Source organism: Coptis chinensis, chromosome 2 (genome assembly GCF_015680905.1).
Source record: "Coptis chinensis isolate HL-2020 chromosome 2, ASM1568090v1, whole genome shotgun sequence".
Classification (NCBI taxonomy): Eukaryota; Viridiplantae; Streptophyta; class Magnoliopsida; order Ranunculales; family Ranunculaceae; genus Coptis; species Coptis chinensis.
Window position 1 is genome coordinate 34,492,748 of NC_141457.1, and position 23,136 is coordinate 34,515,883.

The window sequence follows — 23,136 nt, forward strand, 5'->3', positions numbered from 1 at the left end:
TGCATGATAGGTTACACAATAGGGTTGTCCGACTTCGCTTTTGGATTCCACTAGGTCGCGGTCAGAGGAAATCTTGGTGTTTCATTGTGTTTGGATATGTTTCCTCGATATTTATTTATGGAATGATCCACAACTATTTCGGTTGTTGATATATGATCAACCGCATGTTCATACATATGTCTTAGATAAAGTCTTGAGTACCGACTATAAACCACTCAATTTCTGTGTTGGTGCATTTCCTTTCATTCCAATATATTGGTGAGTGCACCATTAAGGTAACCGGGCCCTCCCTATGGAGTGTGTGGCTGTAAGTACCGGATCCTAAGTCCACGGTTCACATAGTTCACGTTTTCCACTCTTGCATGTTTTTCTCGGATTTTTGAGTCATGTTTCTCTATGGTGTGAATTATGTCTTTATTGCTTATTGTTTTTCCTTCTAAAACTAAAAAAATAAAAAAAAAAAAAAATAAATAAAATAAAATAAACATAGTAATCTATGAAGTCTCGGGAATCTGACTTTAAAAGACCCACTGCTAAAAACAAATTTTCTAAGCTTCGTTGTAAAAAATTTGTTTGGGGGTGGGGTGTTCGTGTTTCCGTACTAAATGTTTTATGTCCCACTAGAGTTGCTTAGGCCGTTTTATTGTATTACGATTCGGATTGACATGATCTATTAATTTAGAGTTCATTCGTTCGCATAACTTACGTCATGCACGCACTTCGAGGCGTTTTCCACTATCTCATATGTCATCCGAAGTCGGAATAGAGTGTTTTATGGATCATTGGATAGGAAATTCTCTCCTGATCATTTCCATATCTCATTCGCAAATATCGGACCGGTAACGAAGCGGGAATTTTGATTTGAAATTCGCGAAAAAAAAAAAAATAAAAACAAAAAAAATCGAAAAAATCGAAAATTTTGATTTTGGGCTTGGGCCCAACTTCGGCTACCACCCGCCCATGGAGAGAGGCTCGGCGCTTCTTACATTCTCACGACCAGTTCATCGTTTCATCTTCCATTAACGCCATTACCAAGCTCCAAACCTAAAAGAAAATCAAAATAAAAAGAAAATACAAACAACCCACGCCAAAAAATCAAATCCAAACCTCAAATCGACTTCAAAACACCAACCATCACTACCACCACCGATTTCTATTATCAAAACCCAAATTTAAAAAAAAAAAAAAATTTTTCTTGTGCCGCCACCACGCCACCACCACCATTGTTCTTAAAGTCGGTCAAGCTAAACCACCACCACCACATCCTATATAAACCCCAATCGACATTTCAAAACTAGATGGCTCAACGCCAGATTATACCGGAGCAGATTTTCACGCCCGACCATTTCGCTACCGCTTTACGGTGACGAATGGCTAGTAGAGACTGGAATAGTCTTCGGTACTTTCGAATCAAGACTTCTACCATGAAGACTTGGTCGACGGTTCTACAACACCCGGAGTTGGAGGGGAGTAAGATTTTGTGTGGGAGGAGGAAGAAGAGGAGGAGTTGACTACGGGGGTTATTGAGATTCTAGGCATTCCGCCTAGAATCAATCTGATGCCGTAATACAGGATCCCCGGTTTGATGGGGTTGAGCCGTTGATGGCGCATCGTCATCAATGGGAGCTACAATCCAAACTCCCATGTGCGCCAAAGCTTTCGAGGACCAACCAACCGGCTACTGACCCCCGTTGGATTGGTCGGAATGTCCTAGGCAAGGACAAGGTCATTGACATCGGTCCGACCTGCCTCCATCGCCCTATGGATACTCCAGAGCGGAAGTACGATTTCTGTATCCCGGAGTTTTTGCTCAACATAATCGGGAGGATCGGACGGTCGTTGGCACCTCTTCCCCGCGGCTTATCACTAAGATCATGTTGAAGATGAAGGCAACTCCCGCTTCGAGAGGATTTACATTACCCCGCACGGAACCCGCTGCGATCTATAGGGAGTGTGTCCAACAAGTCTGGAAATTGCCCGAGGATAGGGAACAGGCTGAGGAGGAGGAGCAGAGGGTAGATGAGGATGAGTCGGAGGAGGATGAGGAGGATGGCACCTGCTTTGATACGGATGCCTTCCAGAGGTGTTGGTCTGATGCTGAGCGCATGACTATGCTACATAGGGCACGCGCTCACTCAACACTCTCGCGCAGACCTCGGACTCGACAGCCACCATTCACCACAACTTCGAGCTCCGCACCCAGAGGGAGGATGAGAGATGGGAGCAGGCGAGGGCTGAGATGGAAGCCCAGCGTCAGTTTAGAGTAGAGATGCTAGCACGCTTCCCACCTCGCACGGACTCTGCCGCCTCGAGGACACAACTACTAGGCATGATGCCGCCGCCGACGAAGGACGATCGCTGGCCGGACCTTCCTCGAGTTCAGGAGCCACCACCGAGATCAGACCCTCGCCACCAGGTGGGCAGGTGTTTAGAGAGGATGAGGAGTGATAGTGGTAGTTATTTATGTTTAGTAGTTGTTGTGTTATTTACTTTTGTTATCTTTATTGTAATGTAACTTTTATTTCAAGAATTTGAATTTTGTAGTAATACTCGAATGAAATTTTAATATAAGGGTTTATTTTCATATTGTGTGCTTATTTCATATTGACCACACCTTCCAAACTTGTTTGGGGGTGGTTTGATTATTTCAAGTCAGTATTCTTAATAAAAACCCTAGTGTTAGAATTTCTATCGCGGAGTAAGGTGAAAATATGGTAGTTTAGGCATATCCGTGATTGAGAATCATTGTAGGATGAAATCTAGATTAAATAGGTACATTCAGTCATAAAATCCAAATAAGAGATAACCGGGTTTGAATTAGAATCCGGGGAGATGAGTTGTTTCCGTTTTGAAGTTTGGAAATTTTAGGATTTCTAAACCGCCGAAATTAGTTTTGGCAACTTTCCGATCCATTCTAGCAACTTTAAGCCTATATAAACTTGATACAATCTATCCTCACAACTCACACTACACCTAAACTCCATCACTCACCCTTCAAACCCGCGATTCCCACGTTTTGACTTCATTTTCAATTTTGCAGCTTCCGAGAGCTACCACGCTTCTAGCCGAGGGCCACGCTCTAAAAAATTTGCCGGAAAAATTTTGGTCGAGCTACCACGCTTAAGTCGAAGCGAACGCGCTAAGTTACTGGAAATCAAAAATACAAAGAGCGCGCCCGCGCCCTGACTTCTCTGGACCAGAAATTTTCCAGTTTTTCGCGTGTAGTATCCGAATCATTCGCAGCTATTCCAAAGCGTAATTTTGAGATGACATCTCCAATATTGATACCGAACAGTCCTTTTCAAGATTTGTTCCAAAGCACTACTTACGGTGCTTGGTTTCGCGAGGTGATCACATATGTTGGCTGGGAACCTCTTATGGTAAGACCGGCTGAACTTTATTCTCCAGCACTTGCATCTTATTTTTATAATAACTGCATTTTCTTTGAGAGACCGGATGGAGAACAAGTGTTCTCCATCAACATTGACGATGAACCAATGGAGATTACCAGGTTCTTGCTAGCCTTTGTTCTTGGACTTGCTATGCCCGCTGAGATACAAGACCCATGGTGCTATTGGGTCGATAATATGCATGTCTACACCTATGAGTCTTTGCACGAGGCTTATGGGGCAGGCATTTTCCGTATTGAGGACCAAGGGGACTATAACGCTGCCCCTTGGTAGCCCGGGTCCATGAACATAGGAACTGTTATGTTTTGGATTATGCTAAACATTTTAGGGAATGGCGTTTTTCTTTCGGAATGACGCCACTTGCGCCGTTTTTCCTTGCTTTAGCCAATGGACGCCGGTTCTATGACCTTCCCTTAACTTTGATGTCTAGTTTAGCACGAGCCTATACTATGAGGCATAAGTACCTTCTTATGCCCTGTTCTAATTTCAACGATTATGCTATGTTTCTTTCCTGTTTTTTGTACACGTTTCACGGATTGGATTAAGGTAGACGGTGTGCGACCCACCAATAGTATTATTCGATCTTTCCGCAATGACTTGGCATGGGTGGCGGATACAACCTCACCAGTTGCACCCTACACCCCATCGCACCAAGTGGCACTTAATAGGTTAGCAACCATAGATGATAAATGGCGTGAAGCCTGGCAAATTATCATAGCATGGCAGGACGCGAAGGAACCTCACTTCTTTATAGAAGTAGAGGATGACGAAGATGACGAATAACAACGGGAGTGGAGGTAAGTTTTAGTTTCTGTTTGTGTCTGCTTATGTCCCAAGCAATTTAATTATGTTAACCCCATAATGGGTGGAACTCTTATAGAGTTGTGTCAGTTTTTATTTCCTATATTAGTACGTTCTAACATTGTTTTGCAGATGTTTCTGAATTTCACGCGCTTCAATGGTATTTTTCCTACCCTCTTTATTTACAATGCTTTGAGGACAAAGCATGCTTTTTGTTTGGGGGGGGCATAGAAACACGTGTAATTAAGACATCTGCTAGGATATAAATATATATAATATGCATTTGTTTTCTAGTTAAAATTTCAAAAATTTAAAAATATAAATAAATAAGTCATGCTATACACTTAGGAATATTGGTATTGTTTCTTTCTCCATGCTTTTAACAATCTAGAAGTCTCACATAGTTGTTGCATCGTAATAATTGTTAGAAACTTAGGTTAATAATGTAGGTAATAATCTTTGCATCTATCTATAAATATATTACATGAGTATCTATGATTGTTAGCAAGAAGTTTTTCAAATCTAGGCTAGAGTACTTATTCTACAAATCCTGTGAGAATATAGCCTAAAGCCTTATATGAGTGAAACATTTGAGAAATGACACAAGGGAGAAGTAAAATCCGGATAGAGAAATCACACGTCCACTTGCTTGATCACTATGCCATATCCTAAGCGAGAATTTAGGCCGCTCTTTGGATCGATATAGCCAGAAATTCAAACCTAAGAATTATTTTCCGCTAGTCGCCACTCTGAGCCTTTTCTTTAGCCTTCCATACACCACAATTCCTTTACCCTGTTACAAAAACAAAAACAAAATAAAAAAAAAGGAGAATAAATCAACCTACCCAATTTAGAATAAGTCTGAGAATAGAATGAGTGAAGAAAGAAGAAGAGAAAAACCTGTGTAAACAAAAATTGTTACTTGCTTCAGAAAATAAAAAAAAAAAAAAAAAAAGTTTCCATCCAAAGAAAAGAAAAATAGAAATAAAATAAAAAACTCCAAAAAAAAATAGAATAAAAAGGAGTCAAAAGCCAAAGAAAAGAAAAAGAAAAATATGGCTAAGGATGGAAACAAAGTATAGAAGCAAAAGAAAATAACAAGGTTTTTCTAAGTTACATAATACTGAAGACTCTATTATCTCGGACTTGTCCTTTTGAATATCCATTTCCTTCCTTCTTAAACCATCTCCTAATCCCCTCGTAACACCTAATAAAGACCTCTAGCTCAATTAGGAATAGGTTAGTGTGATAGTAAGTGGCAGATGTGTTTGATGACCCCGGCTTCCTTGTTGTCATTGAGATTGTAAGGTAAAGTGTGCCCACTGCATTAATCGGAGTAGCTTAAACTTGAGTGCAAAAATCAGAGTGTTGTTTCTTGACTATTATTGTGAGAACCTACTTAAGGACGCTTATTCCGAAGTTCTCGAAAACAAACCCGCTAAACATTTGATAGTACTACTCATTGTATATATGTTTATTGTAGATGATTGATTATTATGCATATATTAACTTAGGGTTTTGACTGGTGATTCTTATTGTAATTGCTAGAGAGATGTATAGATAGTTGAGCATGAATAAGGAAACAATAGTTTTATTTTCTTAGTCGCCAGTAGTATAGATGAAGTTTGTGAGTACCTTCATCGGAAAACTCTCACGAGGCTATAACTCGTCCACTAGGGAATTCCTAGTGGTTTAAGGCCTTGTTGCATATGGTCAATGCAATCGCACTCAAATAAACGAGATTAGGTAGAACTCCATTTTTGGTCACTTATTCTAATTTCTCATCTTTTTTGAGGACAAGCAAAATCTTTGTTTGGGTGGTTTGATAAGAGCCCAAAACTGTAGTTTTAACCCCTTAATAATCATACTTGTTAGACCAATTATGTGAATAATAAGTAAGAGTTAACACCGACACGGCGTTTTTATGCATTTCAGGTTTCAAAGTCCATTATGTGCAGAAATGTACCACTTTAGCGAGATAAAGGAGCAAAAGTCAGCAGAACTTCCGAAAGCCGTATCTTTGGACTCAGACCTCGGAATTGGGCATACCTTATGTCAAAACGACCGGCTCGGAAAGAGCTTTGCAATGGTCCAAGCCTTGACCCAATCAGAGGAGCAGAAGTGGACGAAAAGTCTGTGGAAGTCAACTGCAGCTGAAGAGGCCTTTTTGGACTGAAAGAATTGGGTTTTGGGCCTGATTCTCTGGCCCAACCCATGGCTCCAAGCCCATGCACGAATTTTGGATCTGAATGTATAAAAACAAAAGCTTAAGTCTTTGTTAATGGTAGATAGATAATGGTAGATTAATTAGTAGAGAATTAGGGTTCATAGCTTAGAATAGAAAGTAGCCATTAAAATAGCTTCTAGATCTAGATTTAATTGTTTTCTTTAATTAGTTTCAAATCCCTTATTAGATTAAACCTTTGAATCTTGTTCTTCATTTGATTAGATCAATAAAGTAGTATTCTTTATCCATTTCGATTTTGACAATTCCAATTTTAGATCTCATTTCAATTCATGTCCTTAGTTCAATTTAGTCATTAAATTAGATTTCATTATTGTTTAATTAAATAAATTTCAATGCTTTATATTATGTTTAGTTTTAATATAAATGGAAATGATTATGAATGATTCAAGGCTAAACCTCCATTAGAGGGGGTTGTGAAGCCTTGATGAAAGCTTGATTCCGATTATCGTAGAGTCGTCGTAATTTCCATTCCACTCTAGAAATGATTAGTTCACCATGAGAATGGGTTTAATTGTTCACATGCTAGTTATAAATTGGTAGAAATGCCATGTATGATTAGGGATTAGGAATAACTAAATTGTTCTGCATGGGCGATTCAATTCGGATTACGACGATTCGTCGTTAGTGGATTAAGTTGAGTTAAGGTGGAATCAATCCCCCTCTAACTCCTTATCATAGAATCAACGTAGCATTCCCTTAGTATTCTGATAACCGACTAGTTGCATCTTGTGGGTAGTTGCATCATAGTAGAATTCCCTTCGTAAACCTCTCATAGACTTAAAAACGACTAGTTAGATTAGAGAACAAGCATGCTAGAGTACTAGGAGTGGAACGAACTTTATCTACTCCCCTATATCTCAATTGGTTGAGAGTAGAATAATTCTTTGATAAACAAGAGAGCATTAATCAGTAATAAGTTTAGTTTACTTACGTTTTGGATTCATCGTTCATCACGTAGGTAGACTATTCATTTTACATTTATCAGGAAGCCCAAGCCCGTTAGGAGACCTAACCCTGATTTCTCCTCATGGTCCCTATTGTAGCCTATAAATAGAAACCTCTTTCTCTGGCCATTTTTTACACAAGAAAAACCAAGGTTTTGCTCAAGAAAAGGAGATCCAAAATCGGTTCTTTTTTTTATGAGTGGGAGAGGCCAAGAGAGAAAGAAGAGGTTGGAAGATCGTTGCCCACACAACGTCCATTCTAAGGATAGGAATACAACAGAAGATCAAAAGGTTGCTGATTCATAGATCTTGGATTCTCAGAGTTATCATAGCCGATCTAAAGGTATGAATTCCTAAACCAAACCGTGAGCACCTTTATTCCGCTGCGCATGGTGTTTCGCGGTTCGTAATCATTTGATGCGACCATAACGGTTCCTACAAGTATAGCTCCACCACAAATCTCTTTGGTGGTGGCTTTATACTCTAGTTCTCCATTATGAGCTCTATCTCTAGTTACTCATAACGAAAAACTTGAAGTGCTTATTTGCAAAACAATAAATCCTAAAGATTAATCATCCTCACATGGCTTCATAAACCTCCTTTAATGAAGGTTTAGCCTAGTGTCATAGGAATCATTACTTAAAGACAATAATAAGAAGACATAATGTAAGGAGAATTGAATTGAATATTAAAGAACTAAGCTTTTTATTGATAGTTTCTAATGGACGCTACAATTTTAACCCTAATAAAAGTAAAAACTAATTAAAACTAAACTAAACTACTTATTAACTAAAGAGGGGAAGATATGAGATGTTTAGCCTTACCCCTCCTTATATAGGATAGGGTTAGGCTTATATTTTCGTGCATGGGCCAAAAAGGGAGACTTTGGGCCTCTAAAGTGAGCCCAAAGTCCATTAGGTTAAGTCTAAAAGGGCCACAGCTTCTAGAAATTACTTTAGTACCTTTTTTTACCACCTTTTTATCTTTGATTGGGGAAAGACTATATCCATTGGAAATCTGATTCCGAGCCGGTCGTTTTGACATAAAGTATGCCCAATTCCAAGGTCCGAGTCCAAAGATATGGCCTGTTTAAGTTTTACTGACTTTTCTGTCCTTTTTCTACCCAGATTGACTATGACTTTCCAGCTTTGACTAGGCTTGAAAAACAATTTTCTCCATGATTCTTGGGTTTAAATGTAGAACTTCCTTGGCAATCATCTTGACTCATTTTCCATGCAAAAATGGTGCTTTTAGTCACCTAATCAACTTTAAGTCCTTAAATGCACAAAAACATGTAAACATTACTAACTCTTATATATTATAAACATAATTGGCCTAAATAGAGTTCTATTAAAGGGTTTAAACTACAATTTTGGGTGTTTATCAACTACAATTTGAACTTTTAATTACACACCCATTTTTCTAACAAACCCCCACATGAATGAAGATTTGGCTTCTTCTATCATGAACATCGAATATTTGTTCTATTTCAAATGAAAAGTTACCACATCAAGTCAAATAGCATGGGAAGCCTTGAACTTGCCTTAGTGAAAGACGATCGGATTTAATTGGATGATCAGTAGACTTTAATTAATGTCCTTGAACTGTCAGCCATTTGTATAAACCTAGACAATCATCTTCACGTAGTACCTTCTCGAACACAGTTGGTTATCACGTTTGTGTTCATTTTGGCCTCGAACACTTCTTGGATTGAGAGACTGCTTTTGAGAAAATTGCCTTAAAAATTCTTATAGAAGCAGCCCACTTCACACTCATATAGGTGATATCTATAAAGAGTATGCTGCAATACTCCACTTGGATAACTTAACTTTCCAAGATATAGTAAATCTTTAAACGCTTAACTTATACTAGTTCTCGCAACAAATTGCATTGTTTTATCATAGGAATGGGTTAGAGTATAATATTCCTCTCCAGTGCTAACTAAGTCACAGACATAATTCAGTTTTCCCTTTCAACCTAGATCTTGGGATCTCCAGTCAACTTGGTTAGTTTTTCCATTATGAGGACTCTTTGTTGATTATCTCAAAGGTTTCAAGTCCATTCCCCTAGATAATCTTTCTACTTGCTCTCTTGTTAAACCTTTAGTAAATGAAGTATATCTAGTGTTGAGTATTTTAAAGTTGTTGAGTGTGGTTCACCATAAATTGTTTGGAGATTGAAGAATGGGAGTTTAGAAGGATGGAAAGTATACTTCTTTTAGGACTTGTTTAGTTAACTCTAGTTGTATTGAAGAACATTAGAAAAGACTTGTTGAATGAAGGATTGAAAGCACAAACATTGAAAGAAAGAAATACTTGATTGAAAAGAAGAACAAACAAAGAAATAACTTGATTTAAATGAATAACAAAAAAAGAAATAACTTGATTGAATTAAAGAACAAAAAGTAAACAACTTGAATGTAAATGACTTGAAAAATAAAATCCTACACTACTCCTAAATGACACTAGAATAAGTCTAGGTGCATTCTCATATCCATCTTTTGAGTTCTTATACCCTACTTTTACAAAAGACTAATTTGCCCTCTCCCTCTACAATCATGACACCTTACCAAGTTTTCTTTATGCTTTTCTTTTTTCCTTTTTCATTTCTTCTTGATCAAGCTAGGTTTTAGAGAAAGCCTTATTTTGTATCAAGGACATCTATCTCTAGTCTTTTGAGTTAAAGACTTGACTTTCAACTCTCTGGTTTGGAGTCCATGACCTTTGACCTTTGACTTTGACTTTTTTAGCACTTTTTTATTGCAGCTTCGAGTCTTCATAATAAGTGAAAATAAGCCTCCTTTTGATGCTAAGACGCAGCTTTTATGATAAGTGGTATGAATTGCTCTATATCCTGAAAAATGCAATAAAAGCTATGAGTTGTTTTTTCATTATGCATAAGAAAGGATGTAATGCAGTAATGTAAGAATAATAAAACGCACATTTGGGAACTAGTCACTGATAAGTGCTCAAAAAGTGCAATTTAACCCTCGATTATGCCTTTTGTTTAGCCATATTAGTAGACTAATAGTGTTTGTAAGTTATGTTTTATGATTCTACAGGTGAAAAAGAGAGTTTTGTGGAATATTAGAGAAAAAAGGGCAAAATGGAGCAATTCGGAGCACTAAGGATCACATGGGAAGCCCGTGGACAATCATGGAGAAGGCCAAGGAATTGAAGCTATTAAAGATGTGACTTGGACCTATTTTAAAGCCTATTTGGAAGCCCAAGGCCAAAGTATTCGTTACTTGGACCAAAACCCGCAAAAGAGGAAAGAAGGATGGAGCAAAAAAGGGAAAATAGAGTCTCGTGTCTAAGACTCGACTATCGTGCATCCAAACGCGACTCTCGCATCTGAGACGCATGGATCGTTCGTCCAGACGCATGAAATGACATTGTAGCCAATTCCTTCTCAGTTTTGCAGACAAAGTTGGACTCTGAAAGAAGTTAATTTGTATTAGAAAACAAATGGCGGTTTGGAATGCTTCTAGAACCCATTGGAACCCCTATAAATAGAGGTCCTAAGTGCCTCATGTAATTTGCCAATTCACTTATACTCTTGTCTCCAAAACTTGAGGCAAAGAGAGATTAATAATAAAAGATTGGTTTTAACTAGCTGAGTCTTAATAAATTAGTCTTTCTAGTCTTATGTTCTTCAACTCTTCTTCTTCTCATTCTTCGTGTTCTTCCTTCTTTATGGAAGGCTAATCTTCTCCTTCAAGGGAGAAGATGAAGCCGGTGCTTAGGGTTCATTGATTCTTTTGGTTCATGGTGTTCTTCAATCAGGTTAGTTCTTTATATTTTTAGTTATTAGTTCCATTGCCTAGACTAGGGGATGGAAGTATAGATTAAGGTTTTTATTTATTGCAATCGAATATCATGCTAGTTTAGGGTTTTATTTATTGCAATTGAATATTTGCTAGTAACATGCTTTTATTTATTGCAATTGAATATAATGCTAGAATAGGGTTTTATTTATTGTAATTGAATATTATACTTTATAGCGTGGTGATCAAGCAAGTGGACGGGTGGTCTTTCTATCCGGACATCCTTTGTGTCATCACTCAATAATCATTCAGATGAGGCTTTTGGCTAGATTCTCACAGGATATGGAACTTAATTGTTCTAACCTTGGTCTCGGAAACTCACTACTATATACAATCTAATGCTTATGTATGTCATTCATGAAAAGATGCATAAACTATTGTACATATATTAGTCTAAGTTCGAAGAACAAATCCTTACTCAATTGCTATAATGAGACTTCTAAACTTTTTATTCATCATAGAAAAAGGAAACAAGACTTTTTAATACTAAACAGAAAAATATTTTTGGTCTTTTTCGAAAAAAAAATTAGGAAAGGAAGAAATATACTATTATATCTAATGTAGAAAATGCATAGTTTTTGCAAAATGTTACTATATCACCCCAAATAGAAATATATTTTGTCCTCAAAGTATAAAGAGATAAGGAGAGAGATTACCATAGAAACATGAGCAAAAACGGTAATACATCTGTATTATGTTCTTCATGATGAAAATATGCAACCCCCAAATAAGTTTGGGGCGTGGGTTATTTGATATAGAACAAGAAATATGTGGTTTATTGTACTAGAGATAATTATTCTATTATGAAATTTTTGGATTTTTGTATTTTTGAAAACATATGTAATGCAGAAAAAAGAAAAATGTAAAATTTTGGCATGATGTATTTGTATTACCTTCTACTCATATACCAAATTCCTCAAGAGAAACAAATAAAATAAGCATATATAGAATTAATATTATACTAACATTCACTACACCATTTGGGTGAATTGGCCACAGTTAGGATTTCTCATTAGTAACATTTATTCATCCGTTAGGAAGTTAATCACACTTATAATCCGTTAGCAATACTCTCAACCGTTGCTAAAGTAGTTGAATTATTTTCTGACGCTTATGCAGATATTTAGTGACGTTTAGAGATATGTTAGAAACTAAGAGAGAAAAAAAACAGAAATAGGAAAAATCATATGAAAAAAAAAAATGAACTCAAGCGGGAGTTTTTCACTTCTCGCGCTCATCTGAAAAACAAGGAGAAAACAAAGGAAAAAGAAAAAGCCGAGTGAAGAGAGTAAAAAGAGAAAACAATGGGCTTGAACGAGTGGTCCTGCACTGCTCCCGTAGAGTTATTCCTCACTAGCAGATGAGTTGTCCTCTCCACTTCTTCCCTCTTGTTCAAATTATTTAGGGTTTCAATATTTTCATTTTAGGGTTAATTGTTAGATCTACTGAGAAAAGGATCTCTTCCACTGAAGTAAGTAATTGTTGGTCATGGTTAGGGTTTTCCTTATCTGCTGAGCTTTTTACTTTTTGGGCTGCTTGTTGTATATTTTGTTGATTTTAAAGAATCCAGTAAAAGATTGTTTTTAAAATGAAAAAAAAATGACATTTTGATAAAATTTCGTTAAAGATTGATATCTAAGTTTCTAAGTAACAAGTTTATCTCTGTTTCTTAAGGTTTTAATTCAGATATCAAACAAGCTTATAGCTTTTCCAGTTCTCTATTCTCAAGGTACCGATTTCTCTTCTTGGTTGTTGATTTGAATTTCCAATGCTTTGGTTTTGAATCAATTTGCTTACTTTTAATCATTCTCTGTCGAATTCATGATTTGGGGTTCAATATTCTAAAATTTTGAAGGTGCTTGCTGTCGTTGCTGTTCTCGCTTCTTACTAAGTGTTTGATCTGCTCAAGGTAACAACTAACGTAGTGTTTTTAGTGTAACAAGTTTTTTACATTAAGATTTTAGCTTATGGGGTTGGTTAAACTTTAAATTTTTAAGTAAAATATTGTATCTTTATAGCCATATATGGTGTTCTCATGTTCAGTTTCTTGTCAGGTTTTATAATCAGTGAGGTTTTTCTAAATAATATTGGAACTGTTTGATAGATAATAGAAGCGACAGAATATTCTTGTAGCTTAATGTAGGACTGTCTTGGACTAGAGCATTGGATTCACATCAAAAAATAAAATCATCATTAGCAACTAGTAATTATTTGTGCTTTAACCGTAACTTCAAGCTTCAGTTAATGAAGTAGAGGTTTTGTGTTAGTGAACGACTTTTTTTTTGTTTGGAATGGGGTTTCATTACTCATTCTAAGTCTTGCTTCACATAACACTTTGTATATTATTAAGGTAAATAAATTGTCGTCTTATTTTATTTTTTCTGTGGACTTTCCAATATAAAACTTTTGGTCTTTGATGTCAAGGTTCGGATTTGGATCAAATATTTATGTATATTACTTGATATTATTGTGCACAGGCTTATGTATTTCTGGGGTTGAGATATTTCTCTGATGTGTTATATATGATCCACTCTTATAAGGTAAAGACTGATAACACAATTTAATTTTGTAGGTTGTTAATGAATATATTGATAAAGAATGTGATCTGCGTGGTGGCTAGCCACTTTACGAATCAGCATACTCACTTCACAACAAAATGAAGCACACACTCACTCACACTAACAACACACACTTGGTAGTACACGCACACACTCACTAGTCTCTCACTTTACACACAATCATAACCAATACACACTACAATTATAGAACACATTTATCAATGAAAATCAGCCACATTAGGTCATTGGCAGTAGCAACAAAGTGTATTGAACAAGCAGTAATAAGTCATAGCTAGAGTTGTAGGCAATACATATAGTTGAGCGGATGGGAAATTCTTGCAATTGACATAGTTATCTACTTATTCCTTCATTGGGACCAATCAATTTTGCTATAAATCAGTTACTCACATCTGCATGGGATGAACATTAATCCAAAGATCTTAAGGATGAGCAATGAGGCACGAAAAGCCGACAGAAACAGAAAATTTGAATACGACCGACATGGGCAGAGGTTCATTACCCCCACATAAATCACACACATATTATGTCCCCTAAAGAATATGAGATCATTATTTTTTTTATGTCACTCTCGGTTGTTAGTCTAACCTATTTTTTAGAGTGGATGTGTTTTAGATCTGGTTTGGTTTGTTATTTAAAGTTTGTTTGGAAATTTTGGACTTGTTAGTAGTTGGAATATGGGATATATGGGGATGGACATGGGATACATTAGATGGGTAGTCAATTTCATCTTACAGCTGTTCAAGTATCAGTTAGGTCATAGTATTAGATGGGTAGTCATGTAAGGGACTACCTCCAGTGAAAAACTAATAGTTTCTACCTCTGTCTGCATTTTAGATAACAAAACCTCATGATTACTTAATTTGTATATCAAATGTACAAAATTTTTGTGCTATATAGGCCTTTGTACTTTTTGTGACTTTAATTACACATACTTGAAAGTATGTTCAAGCCATATATTTGTTATCATGTGGCTCTACAGTGGCGATTTCAACTAAAAGGATTTCTTTGCATCACATATTCCTAACTACCCAAATCTTCCATCTCAGTTAATGTGCCAGGTTCACAATGTTACACTACATGTACGTGCTAGCACTCATCTTCCTTCGTGTGTAGAGTAGAAAGTGAGGGTGGTGGTTGTTTTCTTAAGCCACTCATATCAATTGATTTTGTTACAGTCGAGAAAGACAGATGAAATCTATGCTCAAATGACTCTTCAACCAAGAATTTAAGTAAGCTTAATCAATCTGCTACATTCTCATTGAAACTTCCTTGCATAATATAATGCAGATTTATTTTGTGTTGCTAGAATATCTCTATAAGAAAACCAGTTCCCCGAACTTGAATTGTCAAAATATTTTGAAACTATTTATATACTAATAACTTATTTTACTTTTTCAGGGTATTTAGAGTAGTAGTCAGAGAAAAATTCAGAGACTTTCTTTGAGCCTCTCAAAAAAAATCTAACTTTCTTCTTTTTGGTTCGTTTATATCTTTTTGCAGAACAGCAGCAGTGAGGCAAGAAAAGGAAAAGTCATAGGAGAATTGAAGATAAAGGATTACTCTGAGTGAGTGAGTGAGTAAGTCATTTAATTATTTTAGAGGTTGGAGTGTACTTTTTTATTTTTCAAGTCCAAAACCATCATCTTTGCCCAACACCGAAAGAAAATCCAAATCATGGATGCTTATGAAGCAACAAGAATAATTTTTTCAAGGATTCAAAGCATAGACCCAGAGAATGCGGCTAAGATCATGGGTTTTCTCTTGATCCAAGATCATGGTGACAAAGAAATGATCCGCCTTGCTTTTGGACCTGAATCCCATATCCACTCTCTCATCCTCAAAGCCTGTAATGAACTAGGTCTCTCTCCCACGGCCTCTCCGTTCTTCCCACTTTCCAGGCAGAATTCTTCCAGATTACTCCGCTCTCACTCTTCTGCCTCCGCTGATTTTAATGTTTTGAGCCCCAATGGCTTCCACCACAATGTCAAAAAAACCACATTGATGAATTTCATCTCCAAGACCACTTGTCTTTCCTCGACGAAGGCCCAAAAGACCCTGACTTGTTTTTCCCCTCTTCCGACTTTGCCACCAACACCGATGCTATGTTCTTCAATTCCCTCCTCCAATTGGGGTGTCAACAATGAGCAACACCGACGCGAGCCACTCCGTCAAAGATATCATCTCGGATCCTTTTGGGTGGAAGCCATGCCTTTACTATGCTAGAGGCTTTGTAAGAATGGGACAAGCTGTCGCGTTTCCTCAATGATTCTACCGATTCAACCGCATTTGGTGGTGAATTTGATGTCATGGAATAGTGTCGCGAGCTTCTTAGATCCGAAGTCCGAAAACATTGTCGATCATCAAAGCCAGATTGACCAATGCCTCCCGGATACTTGCTACGGTTCTTTCCCTTACACCGGCAACAAATGCTCAAATTTCTTGTTGCAAAGCAGCCAGAATGATACTTTGAGGTGCGGTGTCTTTTTATTATTACTATTATTGTTTTCACTAGCATAGAGCTCTATTTTGAGGATTGGTTCATTTTGGGTTTCATTGATTTGTTTTGATTGAGGTATTAGTTTTTCAGGGCGGCTGGGTTAATGTTGGATGGGGACGATTTGCACCATTATGGTCGGTCTCGAATTGAGAGAAGTGACTTTTAAGCATCCCCGGAGGAATGGCTAACTCTGCATCGAGGCAGATATACTTGACTTTCCGGTGGACAAAGACTTTCGAGAGAAGAAGACGTCTCCAATTACTTCAGGTTTCTCCTTACTCCTCATCTCTACCTGAGTGAAGATTCTTTTCCTATTTTTTGCTATTGTTTCTGCAATTTAAAGACTTGGGGATTGAAGGTACTTCTTGTTTCTTTTCCAAGTATTTATTATAAGACTGTGAAGCTCATACTCGCCAAAGGCAACCCACACTTTGTCTGCGATGCTCGTGTGCTTGTTAAGCCCTACAAAGAGAAAGGGAAAGTCCCAGATAGGTACATGCACTCCATATTCCAATTTCATAGTTTCGATCTTTGTTTTATGCGTCAAATACATTTACCACCTCTTCCCAATAAATAGGAAGCAGCAACAACCAATGATGGAGTTGGGAGATTTCTCACCATCTGGTATTACTGGCCATGATCACCGGGACCCCTTTGACCTTTAGCTCAGTATGCAAATGGAAAGCAGTCCGAGGATGTTGTACAATACCAACGAACTGTTTATGAGAACAAAGTTGGAGCAGGCTGAATTGCAGCAAGCAATGGAGCTTCATAGTAGGAAACCGATGGGCTGCGACCTTTTGATGGTAATAAGCACCATCGCCGCAATCTTTCTATTGGAACTGGTTCTGTTCCCTCCCCAATTCACTCCCACACCTATGTCAATCAGAATTTCATGATTCCGACATCTTCACCTAGTCAGAGTAGTCCTATGACGCAATTAGGTAAGCATGAACAACAATTAAGGTTCTACAAACTCCTGAAGGTAGGAGAACATGTTACATTTTTTTTTTTTTGATGCCATCTTGTTTACTTGCAGATAATTGTGAAATGGTTGTATGCGACTTCCTTATCCTTATCCACTATTGATGATAACGTCTCAAAGCCTCAAGCCGAGTTAGATCATGGGGACAAAGATACGGAGGAGAGCTCCAAGCATGGCGACAACAACACCCATGTCAGGTAATAATGTAACAGTAAACGATAGAGATTGAAGAGTTTCATTTTTCAATCCTTGCTTTGGCAAATCTATGATCTCCTATATTGTTTTGTGACTCTTGTTTCTATGTAGGGTACTTATAATTTTCTGAGATGGTCTTATTGTATTATGGGGACTTGAACAAAGTAAGGGAATTCTTCTTATGGGTGGAAACATGCTGTCATAATCGAATGAAACAAAGAAAGTTACTTCTTCATGTTGGGCATGCCCTTTTGGAAGTAAAGTCGTTGCTGGATATAGTAATGGAGAAGTATACCTTTGAAGTGTGCCACCACTTTCAAATCCAGGTGCAATAATATCAGCAAATAGGGAACTAACTTCGCCGCAAAATGTCCTTTTGTGTAAACTTTGCTATTTTACTTGGTTGGCGGGGCGGGGTGTTTAGAACATCTATGTTGTTCTTCATTACTTTTCGTTGTGGATGAATAGAAAGAATTTAATTGTTAGATTGAGTTATTGATGAATGGAAGAATTTAATTGATACATTGTAGACTGAAAAGAGTGCAGGTGACCCCACATATAAAAGGGCCAGAAAAATCATTTTTTTTTAATAAATGAGAAATAATTAGTAACGGATAGGAAATCGTTAGGAATGTAAATAATTAGTAACGGATATATAACCGTTAGTAATGGAAAATTAGTAACGGTTAGTAAATGTCGAACGGAAAATACCAACACTTTATCGAGTTGCAAAACAAAGCGTTGGCTTAAATTAATAAACGTTGGAAATGAATTGTAACGGTTTTTATATGTCATTTGAAATTAATTTCAGTAACGATATTATCCGTGACTAATTTTAGTAACGGAAAATAAACGCGTGACTAATATCCGCATTCGTCGATTGTCACGCTTTTGTGTCAACGCAAGATAACCGTTACTAATATTTTTAGTGACGGATGCATATCCGTTACAAATCAGTCCATATGGTGTAGTGATTATAAAAAAGAAAAATTAAAAAACAACAGAAAATGCAATAAAAAGAAAAATGTCCAACTACATGGACACTAGGGAACTTCCTAGTCAGAATCTGTGCGTGACTCGTCACAACGTCGAGAAGATCCTTCTCCTGGCTGATGTCGGGTCCTAACGTATCTATTGCTATGCAGGAGTGCATCTCTAATGCTGTGTAGTGTTCTCGTGACACTGTGCTAAAAATGTCACTGCTCCTGCAGGAAAGACGACTGCTCTTCTCTGAGGTTCTGCTGAGCCGCTAAAATGACTCCTTGTATTTTCCTGAGCTGGTGAACGTGTTGGTGCAGAATCCTCTGGCCTCCATGGAGGAAGTGAATTTCGTCCATGGGCTAAGTGAACTATCGAGTTGCAGCTTCAGCGAAGTAGTATACTAGCTCGGTAGGGCGTTCTTGCTCGGCGACTTTGGCTGTAGGTGGATGCCAGAGTTTTTGGATGCAGTGGGCATAGATAGGACCTATAGAATTGTCTCTTACCTCCACTATGGTGTCTATAGAGTTGAACCCCCAGTGTTGCATGATCCTGGTGACCAAAACTGGTAGAGGGGCGGTGGACCTCCTGGGTTTATAGAGTTGCTCCCAAACGAAGGTGGCAATGCAGAAGTTATTCTTCTGCTCCTAAAGAATCTAATGGATGTGGAGCATCGCCTTACCGATATCAGAATCCTTGGCTGAGCCTATCAAGTTGAAGGTCGTCCACTAAGATACCGTCAACTAATACCTTCGCAACGAGTTCTGAAACGCGCAATGTGACATGGGGTTTTTTCTACCCTCGAGAAGTGTTTATGCCATCATCACATCGATGGTCTTGATGTCTGGGGACTATTACATCTAAATATAAGCCTTCAGAGGAATCCCCAAAACCTCACTCACCACATCCTTAGTGAGCTCGAACGTGTGGCCATCCATAACAATCGTGATGTGGTCATCCTCCTTTCGTTGCATGTGGTTATAAAACAAAATAGTGAGAGAGGGAGAATAAATCACACCTTCCAACAACACCAAAGATTCCCATCCTCTTCTTTTGATCTCAACCTTGAAGTGCACTTCAAACAGATCGAAATTGAAGAGGGTTTGAAAATTTTGCTCCGACATGATTTTTAGAACTCGAGCCATTTAGAGTAAGGAATGATGAAATTAGGGTTTTTAGTTGGAATGGGGGTTGAAAATGAAGCAGGCTGTAAAAAATTAAAGTGGTGGTGTGTATAGGGTTTTGGATGTTTGGAGATGATGATGTTGATAAGTCATTCACGAGCTATGAATAAGTTTGATGGCACATGCCATGCACGTGCCTCTTTAAGATAAAACGAATTTTTGGCCCAGCCCAAATGAAATCAAGTAATTTCGATCATGTTCTTAGTCCCTTGCTAACTTCACAAGCCGATCTATGCTTCGTTACTCATCTGATCTTGACCCATGAGGTACCAAAACGATAATCATCGAAAATGCTACGTAACGGTATAAGGTATACTCACATCTAACGGTGGATAAAAAACAGATAAAGGATATAACAAAAAAGAAATGTAGGAAAATATATACAAACAAAAGAAGGAAATTTTCTAATTAATTTTTTTGGGTTTTGAATAAGTTTGACTGAAATTTTAAAAGGCGAGTCATTTTAAGTCAGATTCCCAAGACTTTGAAGTTTTTGAAAACTTTAGTCAATCCCAACCAGATGGTTAGATTTCTCTCCTCAGCTGTGCTTGGTGTGCAGGTGTCTGGCACATGAAAACCTTGAAAACTGAATTTTCACTATGAGGTTGAAGACCGGGACAGGTTGGTGTTTGACAGTTTGAGCACCATCCTTCTCTCATAGCTCGTCTTTTACGTACGTATGAACTCTTACCCAAACCATAAATGGTTTTTGCTATATGTGTCAAAATTTTCAATTGCAGTTCTCTAGGAAGTTCTTGCACACGATCATTGAAACTGATTCATCTCGTCTTGTTAGGTAGATGGTTTTTGTTCGTTACAGAAGACACTTTTGAAAAAATTTGAAATTTTTTAGAAAGAAAGAGATTGAAAAAGAGAAATATTTAGAAGGAAAAAAAAAATAGAAGAAAGGAAGAATTTTTGAAAATTTGTACAAGTTTAATTCATTACATCAGATTCTTGAGACAAATAGAGAGGTGGAGGCAAAATTTAGAATTAAACAGAGAATAGAATCACTTCGGGTTACTCTATTTGTTTAATTCTCGTTTGGAGACGCCTCGCCTTTTTTTTTTTTTTTAGTTGATTTTCCCAAGCAAAAGATATCTCTAACCATATAGAGGTTTTGACAATAAAATAAAATTATACATGAATTTGGTATCATTTTGGTTACTCCAGGGCATATAATTTTCATTTTTATATTCTCTAGTTTTGAAAACTATGGAGAGATGTTTTAAGATACTCATACTAAAAAGCTGTGATGCTAATTTTTTTAAAAACAACCCATAACAGGTAATCTCAGACAACTTTCATGTCGACTCTGGGGCGAACCCAATCTAGACAAACAGAGCTTCAGCTACGCAAGTTGGGGGATTTACTACGCAAGACATGGATATGTCCTGACCCATGCGAATAGCACGGTGATATAGGCAACACTTAGTAAACAAAAATGATCTCAAACCGCCCCTAGATTGCGTTCTTCTAGGGGTTGGTCTGTGTAGACTCCATTGCCCATTTTGTTCTTGGAAAATCACATAACTATTGATGTATCGAGAATCTAGCATTAACAAAACGGAAAAAATAACTGTTTTGAAAAAGAAATGTAAAATAATGAAAAGGAAAATTGTATACTCACTCCATAGGTTCACACTTACTCAAACGACGAGTAAAAAGTGTTTTACAAAGAATATGTGAGGTATACGTGGACTAAGGCTCCGGCACTTACGACCACACACTCTAAATGGAGGGTCCGGTTACCTTATTGATGTACTCCTTTTAAAGCAAAACATGGAATGGAATGGGGAAGGAATACATCGAGGGAAAGAAGATGTAATCCTCGTAAATAGGATGATCATGAAAGAAGTTTCAGTGCTCCAGCTTCGTTCACGTCACTTGTTGCTTCAAAGGCTGTGTTTTTTAGTTTAGGGTTTGGGATAGCTTGTCTTAGGAACACACCTTTTTGGGTTTTGTCTTGGGCTAACAAGTTCAAAGATTGTTGCATAGAGGCTAGAATTTGGGTCTGTTATTGCATGACAGATAGCATTATTTCGGTGGGCTTATCTGTTTGGATACTAGTTGATGGTGTAATTGGAACTAGGTCTCTTTGGTTGTTGATAGGTGGGTTTTGGTAGTTCTGTTAAACTGGGATGGAAATACTGCTCTGTTCTGATTGTTATAGGCATTTTGTCCTTGTTTGAATGTATTTGGTGGTTTATTGAAACCTAGAGGTGGTTGGGTTTGTGGACTACTAGTCCATGCGAAGTTTGGATGTTGTCTCCTTAGTGCATTTAGCACATTGAAAGCACATACTTCTTCTAGTTGAAGTGATGATAGGTTTGTGATCAAGGGACAGGTAGCATTTATATGATTTAAGCTTAAACAGAAATTGCATGGTAAGATATTTATATTCCTGATAGGATTAGGGGTTCGGTCTTTTTGTTTAGTTGTGAGGGCATCTACTTTTTTTGTGATGGCTTCGATTAAAATTTTGATTTCTAGATCGGATTTCACCTCAAAAATACTACTAGCCTTAGATATACTGGGTTAGGCTATTCTATAATTGTTTATATCGCCCAAATGGGTACTCGTTTCAGCTTGGTTTTCAAGAAAGGTTAAAGCTTCGGTTGCACCTCTATCCACAAAATTACCATTAGATTCTTTTCAGCTTGGATTACTTTGTGTTCTTGGAGAAGACCTTTCAAGAAACATTGGACAAGAGTGGAGTTTTCTAGTTTATGGTGAGGACATGAATGAAGTAGGTCAAAGAATCTATCTCATGCTTCAGAAAATGTCTCACTTGGACTCTGTCTGAAGAACTATATCTTACTTCTTATCTCTTCTGTTTTCTTTGACGTAAAGTACTTCTTCATGAAGGATAACACAACCTTTTCCCATGTATCAAAAGAATTGGGCTTTTGAGAAAGAAGCCATGTGTAACTCTTACCAGCTAGAGTGAAAGGAAACACTCGTAGCTTCACTTGATCGTCGGTGATGCCCGAATGGTGGAAAGTATTGCATACTTCATGTATCCATCATAGATGTTCGTACGGTAACTCGTGTTCAAACCTATGAAAGATGGGTAGAAGATTGAACACGTTTGGTGAAATGTGAAAATCACTCGTGAGCGGTGTGAGTCATATACAAGATGGAGGTCCATCTCATACCGGTGTGTAGAAGTTGGAGAGAGGCTCTTCAGTTTGCACTACTTCGTCGGCCATCCTAGATGGTAGAGGATGAGAAATTGGAGATTGTCTAGGATGACGTGCTCTCCTACATGAGTAATTTTACTCTTGCTAATACTTGTAGTGCCTGAATGCAGTATCATGCACTTTAAGCAAGATCGCAAAACTATCCTAACATGTGCAAACGATGCAGTGTATGCTCAAGCAATCGAAATTCGTTTTTGCAAATATGGAGTTTTGAAAATCTTTGCTGGGTCTATAATTTACTATGCCCTGTTCAAGGGAAGAATTGGGTGCGAGACTAGGATGGATC

General features: G+C 37.5%; 2 long non-coding RNA genes, 1 other non-coding gene and 1 pseudogene across 4 annotated transcripts; all 4 read left to right on the plus strand.

Annotated features, from left to right (window-relative positions):
• The first annotated feature begins 12,422 nt into the window (after positions 1–12,422).
• LOC147515866 (uncharacterized) lies at positions 12,423–13,880 on the plus strand. The gene is made up of 3 exons (XR_015213534.1): positions 12,423–12,958; positions 13,085–13,138; positions 13,707–13,880. It is a non-coding gene; the product is annotated as an uncharacterized LOC147515866 (long non-coding RNA).
• A 2,068-nt stretch (positions 13,881–15,948) lies between these two features.
• On the plus strand, positions 15,949–17,323 carry LOC147515867 (zinc finger CCCH domain-containing protein 22-like; annotated as a pseudogene). The gene is made up of 3 exons (XR_015212998.1): positions 15,949–16,279; positions 16,396–16,797; positions 16,883–17,323. The product of XR_015212998.1 is annotated as a zinc finger CCCH domain-containing protein 22-like (transcript).
• A 41-nt stretch (positions 17,324–17,364) lies between these two features.
• Positions 17,365–17,970, plus strand: LOC147515868 (uncharacterized). The gene is made up of 2 exons (XR_015213535.1): positions 17,365–17,487; positions 17,597–17,970. It is a non-coding gene; the product is annotated as an uncharacterized LOC147515868 (long non-coding RNA).
• Positions 17,971–22,371: 4,401 nt separating this feature from the next.
• On the plus strand, positions 22,372–22,477 carry LOC147515869 (small nucleolar RNA R71). The gene has a single exon (XR_015214573.1). It is a non-coding gene; the product is annotated as a small nucleolar RNA R71 (small nucleolar RNA).
• The last annotated feature ends 659 nt before the right edge of the window (positions 22,478–23,136 follow it).